This window comes from Triturus cristatus, chromosome 4_1, assembly GCF_964204655.1.
Source record: "Triturus cristatus chromosome 4_1, aTriCri1.1, whole genome shotgun sequence".
NCBI classification, from domain to species: Eukaryota; Metazoa; Chordata; class Amphibia; order Caudata; family Salamandridae; genus Triturus; species Triturus cristatus.
Genome location: NC_140585.1, coordinates 1,197,141,599 through 1,197,158,163, shown reverse-complemented (window position 1 = coordinate 1,197,158,163; position 16,565 = coordinate 1,197,141,599).

Below are 16,565 nucleotides of genomic sequence, written 5' to 3'. Positions count from 1 at the left end.
TTCAATCAATTTTTCTACAGTCCAAAAAATTAATTTTCTGATGAAAAACAAGTACCCGTGACCTGTCGAACTTCCTCCAGATGGTCAGAAATGGTAATTTTTTAATGTTTAATTTTTTGACTGTAAATGACTATTGCATGTGAATTATCACTTTTGGAACTAAAATAGGTGTGTTTAGAGTCATTTTAATGCCTGAAATTGGTCAAAATAGAAGCTTCTGAGTAGGAGAAAAAGTCTGTAAAAATGGCAATTTTGGTCACATTGAGGCGTTAAAAAGTAGTTATTCAACATGAGGCACAATCCAAATGACATTTTCAATCAATTTTTCTACAGTCCAAAAAATAAATTTTCTGAGGAAAAACGAGGACCCGTGACCTCTCGAACTTTCTCCAGATGGTCAGAAATGGTAATTTTTAAATGTTTAATTTTTTGACTGTAAATGACTATTGCATGTGAATTATCACTTTTGGAACTAAAACAAGAGTGTTTAGAGTCATTTTAATGTCTGAAATTGGTCAAAATAGAAGCTTCTGAGTAGGAGAAAAAGTCTGTAAAAATGGCAATTTTGGTCACATTGAGGCTTTAAAAAGTAGTTATTCAACATGAGGCACAATCCAAATGACATTTTCAATCAATTTTTCTACCGTCCAAAAAAAAACATTTCTGATGAAAAACGAGGACCTGTCAAACTTTCTCCAGATGGTCATAAATGGAAATTTTTTAATGGTACATTTTTTGACTGTAAATGACTATTGCATGTCAATTATCACTTTTGGAACTAAAACAAGAGTGTTTAGAGTCATTTTAATGCCTGAAATTGGTCGAAATAGAAGCTTCCGAGTAGGAGAAAAGTCTGTAAAAATGGCAATTTTGGTCACATTGAGGCTTTAAAAAGTAGTTATTCAACATGAGCCACAATCCAAATGACATTTTCAATCAATTTTTCTACAGTCCAAAAAATTAATTTTCTGATGAAAAACGAGTACCCGTGACCTGTCGAACTTCCTCCAGATGGTCAGAAATGGTAATTTTTTAATGTTTAATTTTTTGACTGTAAATGACTATTGCATGTGAATTATCACTTTTGGAACTAAAATAGGTGTGTTTAGAGTCATTTTAATGCCTGAAATTGGTCGAAATAGAGGATTCTGAGTAGGAGAAAAAGTCTGTAAAAATGGCAATTTTGGTCACATTGAGGCTTTAAAAAGTAGTTATTAAACATGAGGCACAATCCAAATGACATTTTCAATCAATTTTTCTACAGTTCAAAAAATCAATTTTCTGATGAAAAACGAGGACCCGTGACTGTCGAACTTTCTCCAGATGGTCAGAAATTGTAAGTTTTTTAATGTTGAATTTTTGGACTGTAAATGACTATTGCATGTGAATTATCACTTTTGGAACTAAAACAAGAGTGTTTAGAGTCATTTTAATGCCTCAAATTGGTCGAAATAGAAGCTTCTGAGTAGGAGAAAAAGTCTGTAAAAATGGCAATTTTGGTCACATTGAGGCTTTAAAAAGTAGTTATTCAACATGAGGCACAATCCAAATGAAATTTCATTCAATTTTTCTACAGTCCAAAAAATCAATTTTCTGATGAAAAACGAGGACAGATGACCTCCTTCTCCAGATGGTCAGAAATGGTAATTTTTTAATGTTTAATTTTTTGACTGTAAATGACTATTGCTTGTGAATTATCACTTTTGGAACTAAAACAAGAGTGTTTAGAGTTATTTTAATGCCTGAAATTGGTCGAAATAGAAGCTTCTGAGTAGGAGAAAAAAGTCTGTAAAAATGGCAATTTTGGTCACATTGAGGCTTTAAAAGGTAGTTAATCAACATGAGGCACAATCCAAATTACATTTTCAATCAATTTTTCTACAGTCCAAAAAATAAATTTTCTGATGATAAACAAGGACCCGTGACCTGTCGAACTTTCTACAGATGGTCAGAAATGGTAATTTTTTAATGTTGAATTTTTGGACTGTAAATGACTATTGCATGTGAATTATCACTTTTGGAACTAAAACAAGAGTGTTTAGAGTCATTTTAATGTCTGAAATTGGTCAAAATAGAAGCTTCTGAGTAGGAGAAAAAGTCTGTAAAAATGGCAATTTTGGTCACATTGAGGCGTTAAAAAGTAGTTATTCAACATGAGGCACAATCCAAATGACATTTTCAATCAATTTTTCTACAGTCCAAAAAATAAATTTTCTGATGAAAAACGAGGACCTGTTGAACTTTCTCCAGATGGTCAGAAATGGTAATTTTTAAATGTTTAATTTTTTTACTGTAAATGACTATTGCATGTGAATTATCACTTTTGGAACTAAAACAAGAGTGTTTAGAGTCACTTTAATGTCTGAAATTGGTCAAAATAGAAGCTTCTGAGTAGGAGAAAAAGTCTGTAAAAATGGCAATTTTGGTCACATGGAGGCTTTAAAAAGTAGTTATTCAACATGAGGCACAATCCAAATGACAATTTCAATCAATTTTTCTACAGTCCAAAAAATAAATTTTCTGATGAAAAACGAGGACCCGTGACCTGTCGAACTTTCTCCAGATGGTCAGAAATGGAAATTTTTTAATGGTACATTTTTTGACTGTAAATGACTATTGCATGTGAATTATCACTTTTGGAACTAAAACAAGAGTGTTTAGAGTCATTTTAATGCCTGAAATTGGTCGAAATAGAAGCTTCTGAGTAGGAGAAAAAAGTCTGTAAAAATGGCAATTTTGGTCACATTGAGGCTTTAAAAAGTAGTTATTCAACATGAGGCACAATCCAAATGACATTTTCAATCAATTTTTCTACAATCAAAAAAATTAATTTTCTGATGAAAAACGAGGACCCGTGACCTGTCGAACTTTCTCCAGATGGTCAGAAATGGTAATTTTGAAATATTCATTTTTTGAGTGTAAATGACTATTGCATGTGAATTATCACTTTTGGAACTAAAACAAGAGTGTTTAGAACCATTTTAATGCCTGAAATTGGTCGAAATAGAAGCTTCTGAGTAGGAGAAAAAGTCTGTAAAAATGGCAATTTTGGTCACATTGAGGCATTAAAAAGTAGTTATTCAACATGAGGCACAATCCAAATGACATTTTCAATCAATTTTTCTACAGTCCAAAAAATAAATTTTCTGATGAAAAACGATGACCCGTGACCTGTCGAACGTTCTCCAGATGGTCAGAAATGGTAATTTTTTAATGGTACATTTTTTGACTGTAAATGACTATTGCATGTGAAGTATCACTTTTGGAACTAAAACAAGAGTGTTTAGAGTTATTTTAATGCCTGAAATTGGTCGAAATAGAAGCTTCTGAGTAGGAGAAAAAAGTCTGTAAAAATGGCAATTTTGGTCACATTGAGGCTTTAAAAGGTAGTTAATCAACATGAGGCACAATCCAAATTACATTTTCAATCAATTTTTCTACAGTCCAAAAAATAAATTTTCTGATGATAAACAAGGACCCGTGACCTGTCGAACTTTCTACAGATGGTCAGAAATGGTAATTTTTTAATGTTGAATTTTTGGACTGTAAATGACTATTGCATGTGAATTATCACTTTTGGAACTAAAACAAGAGTGTTTAGAGTCATTTTAATGCCTGAAATTGGTCGAAATAGAAGCTTCTGAGTAGGAGAAAAAGTCTGTAAAAATGGCAATTTTGGTCACATTGAGGCGTTAAAAAGTAGTTATTCAACATGAGGCACAATCCAAATGACATTTTCAATCAATTTTTCTACAGTCCACAAAATAAATTTTCTGAGGAAAAACGAGGACCCGTGACCTCTCGAACTTTCTCCAGATGATCAGAAATGGTAATTTTTAAATGTTTAATTTTTTGACTGTAAATGACTATTGCATGTGAATTATCACTTTTGGAACTAAAACAAGAGTGTTTAGAGTCATTTTAATGTCTGAAATTGGTCAAAATAGAAGCTTCTGAGTAGGAGAAAAAGTCTGTAAAAATGGCAATTTTGGTCACATTGAGGCGTAAAAAAGTAGTTATTCAACATGAGGCACAATCCAAATGACATTTTCAATCAATTTTTCTACCGTCCAAAAAAAAACATTTCTGATGAAAAACGAGGACCTGTCAAACTTTCTCCAGATGGTCATAAATGGAAATTTTTTAATGGTACATTTTTTGACTGTAAATGACTATTGCATGTGAATTATCACTTTTGGAACTAAAACAAGAGTGTTTAGAGTCATTTTAATGCCTGAAATTGGTCGAAATAGAAGCTTCCGAGTAGGAGAAAAGTCTGTAAAAATGGCAATTTTGGTCAAATTGAGGCTTTAAAAAGTAGTCATTCAACATGAGGCACAATCCAAATGACATTTTCAATCAATTGTTCTACAGTCCCAAAAAAATAAATTTTCTGATGAAAAACGAGGACCCGTGACGTGTCGAACTTCCTCCAGATGGTCAGAAATGGTAATTTTTTAATGTTTCATTTTTTGACTGTAAATGACTATTGCATGTGAATGATCACTTTTGGAACTAAAAAAAGAGTGTTTAGAGTCATTTTAATGCCTGAAATTGGTCGAAATAGAAGCTTCTGAGTAGGAGAAAAAGTCTGTAAAAATGGCAATTTTGGTCACATTGAGGCTTTAAAAAGTAGTTATTCAACATGAGGCACAATCCAAATGACATTTTCCATCAATTTTTCTACAGTCCAAAAAAAAAATGTTCTGATGAAAAACGAGGACCCGTGACCTGTCGAACTTTCTCCAGATGGTCAGAAATGGAAATTTTTTAATGGTACATTTTTTGACTGTAAATGACTATTGCATGTGAATTATCACTTTTGGAACTAAAACAAGAGTGTTTAGAGTCATTTTAATGTCTGAAATTGGTCAAAATAGAAGCTTCTGAGTAGGAGAAAAAGTCTGTAAAAATGGCAATTTTGGTCACATTGAGGCTTTAAAAAGTAGTTATTCAACATGAGGCACAATCCAAATGACATTTTCAATCAATTTTTCTACAGTTCAAAAAATCAATTTTCTGATGAAAAACGAGGACCCGTGACTGTCGAACTTTCTCCAGATGGTCAGAAATTGTAAGTTTTTTAATGTTGAATTTTTGGACTGTAAATGACTATTGCATGTGAATTATCACTTTTGGAACTAAAACAAGAGTGTTTAGAGTCATTTTAATGCCTGAAATTGGTTGAAATAGAAGCTTCTGAGTAGGAGAAAAAGTCTGTAAAAATGGCAATTTTGGTCACATTGAGGCTTTAAAAAGTAGTTATTCAACATGAGGCACAATCCAAATGAAATTTCAATCAATTTTTCTACAGTCCAAAAAATCAATTTTCTGATGAAAAACGAGGACAGATGACCTCCTTCTCCAGATGGTCAGAAATGGTAATTTTTTAATGTTTAATTTTTTGACTGTAAATGACTATTGCATGTGAATTGTCACTTTTGGAACTAAAATAAGTGTGTTTAGAGTCATTTTAATGCCTGAAATTGGTCGAAATAGAGGATTCTGAGTAGGAGAAAAAGTCTGTAAAAATGGCAATTTTGGTCACATGGAGGCTTTAAAAAGTAGTTATTCAACATGAGGCACAATCCAAATGACATTTTCAATCAATTTTTCTACAGTCCAAAAAATAAATTTTCTGATGAAAAACGAGGACCTGTTGAACTTTCTCCAGATGGTCAGAAATGGTAATTTTTAAATGTTTAATTTTTTTACTGTAAATTGTGGTAAATATTCTTTTTACCGAAACTGAATTTCATACGGAATCTTTAAAAATACAGTAAAATAGCTCAGAATAACAAGAGGCAGAATCCGTGGTATAAGAGGTTTCTAAATGGGCTTTATTCCATCCAAAATGGCCGACTCGAGTCGCGGCCTTCAGGTTCCGTCACCACGAGGGTTCAGGAAGTGAAGTACAATACTTTATTGACAAGAAGTAACTTTTATAGGTCATACATTTACAATGAAACAAGTGCAAAAAGGCGTAACAATTGATAAGATAAATTAACATAGTGATACGTAATTGAAACTAGGCGTAATAAGGAGCAAAAAGAAACATGATTGGCTCTCATTATCTTACATAGGTGGATCTATACGATAATACTTAACATGGATGCGTGCGCAGCAGCATGACGTGTGATTGACGTGCAACTAGGGGGTGAAGGGGACTTGACATTTAGCTCTACATGTGGAGACGAGAAGTCTAGGGGGTCATGTCAACCTAATCCCAAATCATATCTAACATCCTATGTTTAGAGAACTATGTTATCCACAAGGAAGGACTCTCGGACAGAATCTATTCTATACTAACTGTATGTGCGTGTACAAGCGTCTAAGTGTCTATATGAGAAGCGAGGGGCAGAAAACTTTCCATGGCAACAGGGCTATGAATCACTTGCAGGAGGACGGAAAGGCTGAGTCCTTTGCTTGTGAGCTAAAGGAAATGTTTACCTAAATCACTAGACAGGAATGCATCGGCTGAAGAGCAAAATAGATAATTCGAAGGTGAAATACAGCTTCTTGGCAGGCAGGCGAAAACTGGCCGAGGCAGGCACCGTTAGCTGCACAGGGAGTAGGACAAAGTTCATGGATACAGATGCGAGCTCAAGCTGAAACTGTCAGAGACAGAGAGCAGGGAAAGGCTTTGAGGAAAGAATCGGGCCTACTTGCCTGAACTGTAAAAATGGAGTACCTTAGCCATATAAAGTCGGTGGCTTTTCATACTTAGGAATTGAATATCCAGCCCATTGATGGCGGATCTGACAGAGAACATGTCGACGGTAGACACACATATGTTTGCGTCTTGGAAACTGGAACTGGAGGGAACACACATGTACTTGTGACATGCATATAGAATCGTTGGGGTCCAAGATAGGGGACATAACTGATCAGGAAAATCCACATTTCCACATTCCCTCCTTGTCCCCTACTTGCCCTTCAAGAGATATCAATCTTCATTATTCCATCGATTTGCTCATGGAGCATCATTTCTTCTTCCTTCTTTTTCCGGCATTTTGAACGAGAACTTTGATATGGAATGCATGATGTGGCACACAGACCACAAATCGCTGGTCCACATTGCAGGCATAAACAACAACTGAAGAGCATAAGAAGGCCAATACCTAGGAAGGATAGAACTCTCCATCCCCAGGCTGATATCACACTCCAAAACCACCCGGACCACGTCCAAGTGCCTGGATTCTCGTGTATCTGGCTTACAATCTTATGAAGGCGTGTTATAGCTTTATATACAGATGGCGAATTTTCTGGTATGAATATGCAGCAGCTGGATCCGATGACCCTGCAAGCTCCGCCCCTATCGGCCAGGATGACGTCAAGGACAAGACGATTCTGGAGAACAACAATTCTCATCACTGATTGTTCCTCTGTCAGATTGCCTAGGGCAGTTATAGTCTCGTTTACTACAGCTTCAAGAGTCTTGGTGAGTCTGCGTATCAGCTTACTATTTGATATTGTACCTATATAGGGGAAGATACCTTTATTGAAATCTACATACTTGTCCCATGCCGTCTCAGTATAATCGACAACTGGGAGATCTCTACGCTCTCTTTTGTGTACTAAATGAACATTTCGATAATAATCAGGGGGAGCTAGGAAAACAGGTGGCAAAAGGAATGCTATGTAACAGGTACCATCCCAATCTAGAGGCAGACGCATATATGCCGTCTGACCACATATAAAGTAAGAATGGCGAGAAGCTCTAAATGAAGATTTCCCTTGATCACTATATTCTACTGTAGTAACGCATTTGCTATGGCCCATGTGTATGGAACCAACTTTTCTCACACATAATTCACCCTTAACTGGAAATACTGACATAGTGGGCAGAATTAATTCAACTTCGGATTTGACGTTCAAAATCATGAGGTTAGGCGTAAAATTACCTAATTTATACACTTCATTTTCTAAATCAGTTCCTGTTCTACTGGGATGACCCTCCTTATTAGGGTGACAGACTTTGAATAAAACTAGATTCAGATTTCCCCATATCCAATGTTGTTGATAAACTGCTGTGTCTGGGTCTATGGAATTTAGTAAACTAAACCATGCTCCACAGGAGCCATTGTGTGTGAACGGATGTGGAAAGAAAGGCAGAACTCCTTTGTTATTCTGATAGGGAGGGAGTCGGCCACACACCCAACAATTGGTGGCATTACTAGTCTGATGGGAATGATGTAACATACTAATGAAGGTGTTATTGCGCAGCGCAAGTCTATAAGATAATTCATGTGGCGGTAGGTCACTAAAAGAATGTTCAGCAGTAATATTATAAACATGTCTAGAAATAGGATGATATATGTGCAAAATCACACTCGTAATGATTATTAAAACACTCAATAAAAACAGAATTAATAATGTCCTCACACAGTAGCTACGCAGTGATTTACAATACGCCTGTCGTTTCAACATTTCTCTGGTATTTTCTCTACTCAGGTCCAAGGGATACATGTCAGAGACAATTCAACCGCTTCACCTTGGAGAGGACTTAAACAATCAAATTGCTCGACTGTTTGGGCCTAAGTTTTAATTTATAGTTCTGAGAGTCATTCCTTTCAACAAAGGGAAGTTTTGAATCAGACTGTGAGGGAGTGCAGGGCACAGTGTCTATATCCGAGGATAGTCCATGAAATTTCTTAACGTGACTGGAATGTATCCATCCTTTGCGGCCCTCCACTTTCACGGCTGTTCTTGTGGTCAGCAGGACTAGCTTCGGTGTTTTCCACCTGGGCTCCAATTGGGTTTTCCGATCGAAATTCCTCACAAACACCAGATCCCCCGGAGCAACGTCATGGGGTTTCACCTCAGTGTTGTCAGGAAAAGCTGCAGCTACCTGTGAACGACAAGATTGTAGTGCAGACATCAAGGAAGCCAGGTAATCTGTCAGCATATTACAATTAACATCAGTTATTTTACGTGGTACAGGCGTCCCCCACATATTTGGTGGCCTTCCGAAGATCACCTCATACGGGGATAGCCCTGTTCGAGAGTGTGCTACCATTCTTATGTAAAATAGTGCAACTGGTAAGGCTACTATCCAGTCAACACCTTTCTCCTTACATATTTTAGACAATCTGATTTTCAAAATTTGATTATGTCGTTCCACGAGACCTGCTGCCTCGGGGTGTCGGACACAGTGGAACTTCCACTGATATCCCAACAAAAGTGAGACATGTTTCATTAATTCGGATGAGAAAGGCTGGCCGTTATCTGAATATACAACACGTGGTAGCCCGTACCGTGGGAAGAATTCTCGAACTAACTGTTTGGCAGTAGTCGGGGCCGTGTAATCTGATACTGGGTACGCCTCAGTCCATCGGGAGAGAGCGCAGACAACTACAAGAACATATTTGAATCCTCGACATCGTTCCATCTGGATATAATCCATTTGGAGCACTTCAAAAGGATGATCAGGAGTCTGGAATCCACCCTGTTCTACGGGAACACTTTTTCCCGGGTTGAACTGACAACATATCATACAGGTACGGACCTTTTGTTTAGCTGCTGCTCGTAAATGTTTATTGAACCAAATGTGTTGAATGCTATCTAGCATAGCTTTTTCTCCTAAATGCGCCGGGCTGTGAATTGTAGCTATAATGGCTTGGACCATAGAGTCAGGAAGAAACCATACAGATTTCTCCTTCGTCATCCATCCCTGATCTGTCTGGATCCCTCCTAGTTCAGTCCATTTCTTTAATTCTTCTGCAGTAGCATGTGTCTGTATGTCAATTACGTCAAGTGCGGGATCCTTAATTGTCATACACTGTGTTGGTGTCTGAACTATTGGCTTTGTCATGTCTAATGTGCGATTCTGAGCAGTCTGTTTAGCTGTTCTGTCAGCTAAATCATTGCCTTGAGAAATGATATCAGTAACCTTCGTGTGTGCTTTACATTTCATAATCGATATAGCAGTAGGTAGATGTATTGCGTCTAACAAGGCATGAATGAGGGGTCCGTGCTGAATGTGGGCACCATGGGAGGTTAAATAACCTCTCTCTCGCCACAGTACGCCGAAGTCGTGTACAACTCCGAATGCATAACGTGAGTCAGTGTATACATTAACTTTCTTATTAGTGGCTTGAATACAGGCTTGTGTTAGAGCAATAAGTTCTGCTGCTTGGGCTGACAAAGTATCTATACAATTTGTCTCAATAACTTCAGTGTCTGTTGTGACTGCATACGCGGCCACTAAATCTCCTGTACTTGTTCTCATGCACGATCCGTCTACATACAACGTCAGGTCTGGATCTAACAATGGAACGTCTGTCAAGTCTTGTCTAGGTTTCGTCTTTATTTCAATGATTTCAACACAATCATGAGCTAGTGGGTCTGTTCCAATTACAGGTAATAGTGTAGCAGGATTCAATGTATTACACCGTCGGATCTCTATGTGTGGTTGAAACAATGTCAGTTCATAACCGGTAAGTCTTGCTATGGTCAAGTGTTGTGTTTGTGTTCGGTTCACAAGAACCTCTACTGCATGTGGTACTTGTACTGTCAATGGATGTCCTAATACTATGGCATCGCTTTGTCTGATTGCTAAAGCTGTCGCCGCCACTGATTTCAGGCATGCAGGCAAAGCCTGAGCTACGGGATCTAATGTACTGGAAAAATAAGCACATGGCTTGCGTGATCCTGCTTGATCCTGAGTGAGTACTGACAAGGCAGTACCTTCACGTTCTGTAACAAAAAGTGTAAAATGTTTGCTATAACATGGTGTTGCTAAAACAGGTGCTTGACATAAAGCTTCCTTTAGGCTTTCAAAAGCTTGTGTATGTTCCTGAGTCCAAGGGAGAACAGTCGATGTGGCTGCCTCCTGTGTGGTTAGCTGAATGAGTGGTTTTGCTAGAAATGCGTACTGAGGGATCCACTGCCTACAATATGAAGTGAGGCCTATAAAAGCCCGCACTTCCTTTTGTGTCTGGGGTATTGACATGTTAGCAATTAACTGGATGCGATCTGGTGTAAGCTGCCTTCCCTCCTTGGACAGCGAGTGACCAAGATAAATAACTCGCTGGACACAGAATTGCAGCTTAGAAGGAGACACCTTGTGCCCCTTGTCGGCTAGAAAATGTAAAACTGTCAGAGAAGCCTTTTCACATTCACGTTCGCTTCTCGCGGTGATCAGCAGATCATCGACATATTGAAGCAGTGCAGTATTGACTGGCATGTGGATACTGTCAAGTTCTCGTTTCAGTGCTTGGCTGTAGATGCTGGGGCTTTCTGTGAATCCTTGGGGAGCGCGTGAGAATTTAAAGCTGCGCCCATTTAAACTGAATCCGAACAAATATTGGCTTTCCGGATCTATTGGGACGCTGAAAAAGGCATTCTTGAGATCAATTACAGTAAAGAATGTTGCTTCGGAATCAATTGCTGTCAATAATGATGATATATCAGGGACCACAGGAAATTGTGGTACAATGCACTTGTTTAGTTCACGCAAATCAATAACCAATCGGTATACTGGTGGGGCAGTAGGATCAGTTCGTTTAAGAATCGGAATTATCGGTGAATTACATACATTGGAGTCTGTTTCTACAACTACTCCCTGGGCAATTAGCTCATCAATGATTTTCAGCAAAGCCACTACAGCATCATGTGGTAACTTGTATTGTCGCATTCGTGGTAGTACCACTCCTGCTTTCAATGTGACTCGGTATGGTGTAATGTTCATGCAGCCAACATCCGTAGGGCCTTGTGCCCATAGATGTACTGGTAAAGTCTGTAGTCGGGGATCCATGTCCCTAGACACATAGTGACCTTTAAAATCACGTAGAAACAACCTTACTCCTTCCGGAGAACAACATATTATGGCTCCTAGTGCTTTCAGAGTTTTAATTCCTAACAGATTTTCTGGGCATGATTTAGTAAGCAATAAATCTGTAGTTCGTGTCAAAGGTCCTATCGTAAGTGGGAGAGGCTGTGATACTTCATTAACAATAGGTTTTCCTGAAAAACCAAGGGAAACATTTTGAGAGCCTGAGAGGGGTGCCCCTGGAACTTCACTACGTTTTATAGTTGTTCGACTTGCCCCTGTATCGAGTAAGAATTTTCTATCTTGACCTAATAATTCACTATGTACATACGGTCCTTCTTGATCTACAGGAATCTCGATGAGCGGTAAGTCAACTTCCCTCTCTAGGCTTGTTCATGCGTAACGCTGATACTCAGGATATTCATATTGTGCAGTCTGATACATTTGTCGTGTTGTGGTTTGTGTGGCAGTAGCAGGCAACGGTGGTGCAGCTGGCACAAACTGTATGGGCTGCTGTGAGGCTGGCATGGACTGTTGCTGAACTGGCATGGACTGTTGCTGAACTGGCATGGACTGTCCATGCTGCATAGCTCCTTGTTCATTCTGATCTTGTCTAACTAATCGTGGTCTCTCTTTTGCAATACCTGTAGCTATATTACGTTTCAGGACTGGACAATCGTGTACATAATGGCCTAGTTGCTTACAGTAATTGCAGGTTCCTTTTACGGGAGCTGCAGAATCACCAGAATGTGTCACACCCTTTTTGTGACCCTCTGCTGGTACTGTCTGAGAAACTAGCATTTTCATTTTTGTATCCTTCATGCGTCTATGCTCGTGTTCTTGTTCATCCCTAATTCTATTGTGATGATACTGTAACATTTGTAGCATTTGTGACGGAGTGTTACTTTGCCAGGTACTCTCGAATTTCAATATTCTATTCTTCACTGGAGGCAATGCATTTTCCACTAATTTTGTCACAAATAAATGTGGATATGAGTCACTACTTGCTTTTATACCACTGTTTATACCAAAACATTTTTCAAATCGAGCATAATAATCGCTTGTGTCTTCATCTTGCTTTTGTTTGCAGGCTGTGATTGCACCCCAATCTTCCTTTTTTGTAGTTAATAGACGTGGCAGTACCTGTACTAGTAAACCTGGTAACAGTTTAACTTTATCCCCGAGCCCTGAACCTGCAGTTCGGGCCCTTTCTTCCTCTGCTAATGCTGTCCAGTCTATCTTTTGGTCTCCCACTTCCCACTCTTTTTCTTTCAGTTTTTCATAGATGCCAGCAGGCAAAAGCACCTTTAATATCGTCATAATATCAGGAAAGGTGTACTCTCCCATTAGTAACATGTCTTTAATTTCTCTGTGGAAACCCGCTGGGTCTTTGTCATGACTAGGTACTACTTTCTTCATTTCTAATAATTCCATTTTTGATATGGGTGTGTAAACAAATACACGGTGAAACTCATTGTCTTCGCCTTTTATTGGGTGCACTTCTCGTAAAGGATTTTGTCTATCCATATAGTACGGCGTTCTTTCTCTGTGGGGCAGCGAGAGAGAATCCGGATTTACAAAAAGGACATACTGTTTACGTGACACTAATATCTCTTTAATTAGCTTGTTACTAGAACCTCTCCATCTGTTCGTGAGTAGTTCCGTTAATATATCAGGTAAAGGACCAGGGTCAGCATGTTGGCTCTTATATAATATAAGGAGTTGCTGAATCATATAGATTCCAGCTAAACGTTGTTCATCTGCACTGAGATTAAAAAACGTGTGTGCTACGGTCTCATCACCGTATATTTCAGGACTGTCAATCCAGTGAACAGCTGATCTGGCTAATTCTTGCTCATCCATGGAATCGAGGAGGTGGTAACCCCTTCGTTCTCGTAGTATTTTATCTGCGGCTTGAAACAAATGTTCAGGAGACTTCAGATTTATTACAGGCGTCGGATACGTTCTGCTATTATTTGGGCATACAGAGTGTATGGGATCAGAAAAACATCTAGCATTATTACAGGATCTTCCTCTGCCTACATAGGCTATGGTCTCTGACTGTCTTGCGGAATTCCCTGATTCGGACACTTCATCTTGCTCGAACTCATCTGTTCCCAATCTTTCTTCATGAATACGCTCTATTTCTCTACGGATTTTTCGGCACATGGCTATTATACAATTTTGCTTATCGTGTCTCCCTTCTGATATATTCTGGCTCCATCTTGTAAGAATAAGCATTGCATTCGGGTCTACCCCCGGACGGTCTTGATTTCTGATCACACAGTTTATGAGGAAACGTAACAGTTCCCCCTGTATCTCTACTTTCTGGAATTCCATAGCTCTGTTAATACATCCTGGATCTCGTCCTGTTTGAACAAAATGGTATATGTTATCTAGATGCGTAGTCATTCCTGGTAACCTTGCTAAATACTCTGCGGCTCGCCTGATGCGTAATGATGCCAGGACCATTTCGTCCTCTTTACCAACCACCGGGTCATATCTACAATTTACAAGGAGTTCCTTAAGCGTACGTTCACTTACGAATTTAGGAGTACGTGAATGCGCTGATTCTTGAAAGACAAGTTTATTTATTCTGGGTGGTGTAAAGGTATTGCTAGCACCTCCCGTGGCCCCATCTGGGGCATCGGGTGTGAATGGGTTCGTTGAACGTGACACAGCAACTATGGGTGTCGATACCACTGTAGAATCGACTGCGGGGACAGATGTGCTTGCCGAAGCTTGTATCGGGACTTGCTGTTGCACGGGGTCGGATACCTGATCCTGACGTTGAACCCCTCCGCCAGACGGTCTATGTAGTGTGGCGTTAGTATACTCGGGAGCTGTGTCGTCTAGATATGAGGAAAGAAAAACATCTTCTGCGGTTCTGGGATGCCCCTTTTGATGTACCTTAATTGGAAATAACGGGGGTGGCAAGTCTTTTGGCATCCCTGGAACAGCCTTTGGTAGTCCTTCGGTTAGAAGGGGATACATACCATTCATAAGAGCATTTCTTCGTCTATTTACTTGTTCTGACTTCACTCGGATACCTTCCTCAATTAATAGATCTTCTTGAACTTTATTTGAACTTTCTTTACTCCTCTCTTCTTGTCTACGTGCTTTTTCTGTACGTCTATGAGATTCTTTACGCCATAACTCAACAGCGTCTTTCTGTGACTGTCTGACCTTTCTTTTCCATAACTCTTCCTCCACTTTCATGATGCACTCTGCATCCCAGGTTCCCGCTGCGGGCCACCTTTGACTTTCCGGCAATCCCTTGGTATAATCTACCCATAGATCAAGAAACAATATGGCATCTAAGCCATGCTTGTGGTACATAAAATGCCCTGGAGTGTCCCTAGGAGGAATAGGAACTGCTTCTTCAAGCACCCCTTTTCTGGTAGTAATCTGTCTTAACTTCGAGAAGAGCGGCATATTGACAACTGATCTGATACTTACTCTTGAATTCACTTAATACGAAAAACACAATAATGAACAGCGAACAAAGAACAATCATTCATACCACAATATGCAAGACATTTGAACACTTTTAAACATTGAATATTAAACATTTTAACAATAACCGACAATGATGACAGTCTGCCTAACTAATCACCACGCTGAATTCTTGACAATAACTGAATACTTCGGAATACTTGATATACTGCTAAACAGTACATATACACTGCTAAACAGTGCAGACCGGATTTGTGTACCCAAATCCGTCTTGACCGGCACAACCTATGTGCGCGTCAACACGCCTCCTCGGCGATGGTACTCACCGAGTAGCTCCTTGAAACGGAAGGCCTCAGAGAATGGACAGGACTCGATAACTGCGGATAGCGGACCCTCTGGACATCGGGATTTCGAAAAACCTGGTGGGCTTCTGTATACCTCGGATCTTGCTCTCTCAGCTAGGCTCTGGTCGGGATACTTCGCACTTCTCACCGCCTCGTCTGGGTTGATCGCAGCCTCAGTCGCCCCCGCTTGACCGGAGGGAGCTTACAGGAAATCCTGCTGGTACGCGTTTATGGTCCGTCCAGCTGTGGCAGGAGACCGGGCCTGCAACGCACCGCCGGCGCGTGAGATGAGAAAGTGTCCCTGTTCGGGCGCCATTATGTGGTAAATATTCTTTTTACCGAAACTGAATTTCATACGGAATCTTTAAAAATACAGTAAAATAGCTCAGAATAACAAGAGGCAGAATCCGTGGTATAAGAGGTTTCTAAATGGGCTTTATTCCATCCAAAATGGCCGACTCGAGTCGCGGCCTTCAGGTTCCGTCACCACGAGGGTTCAGGAAGTGAAGTACAATACTTTATTGACAAGAAGTAACTTTTATAGGTCATACATTTACAATGAAACAAGTGCAAAAAGGCGTAACAATTGATAAGATAAATTAACATAGTGATACGTAATTGAAACTAGGCGTAATAAGGAGCAAAAAGAAACATGATTGGCTCTCATTATCTTACATAGGTGGATCTATACGATAATACTTAACATGGATGCGTGCGCAGCAGCATGACGTGTGATTGACGTGCAACTAGGGGGTGAAGGGGACTTGACATTTAGCTCTACATGTGGAGACGAGAAGTCTAGGGGGTCATGTCAACCTAATCCCAAATCATATCTAACATCCTATGTTTAGAGAACTATGTTATCCACAAGGAAGGACTCTCGGACAGAATCTATTCTATACTAACTGTATGTGCGTGTACAAGCGTCTAAGTGTCTATATGAGAAGCGAGGGGCAGAAAACTTTCCATGGCAACAGGGCTATGAATCACTT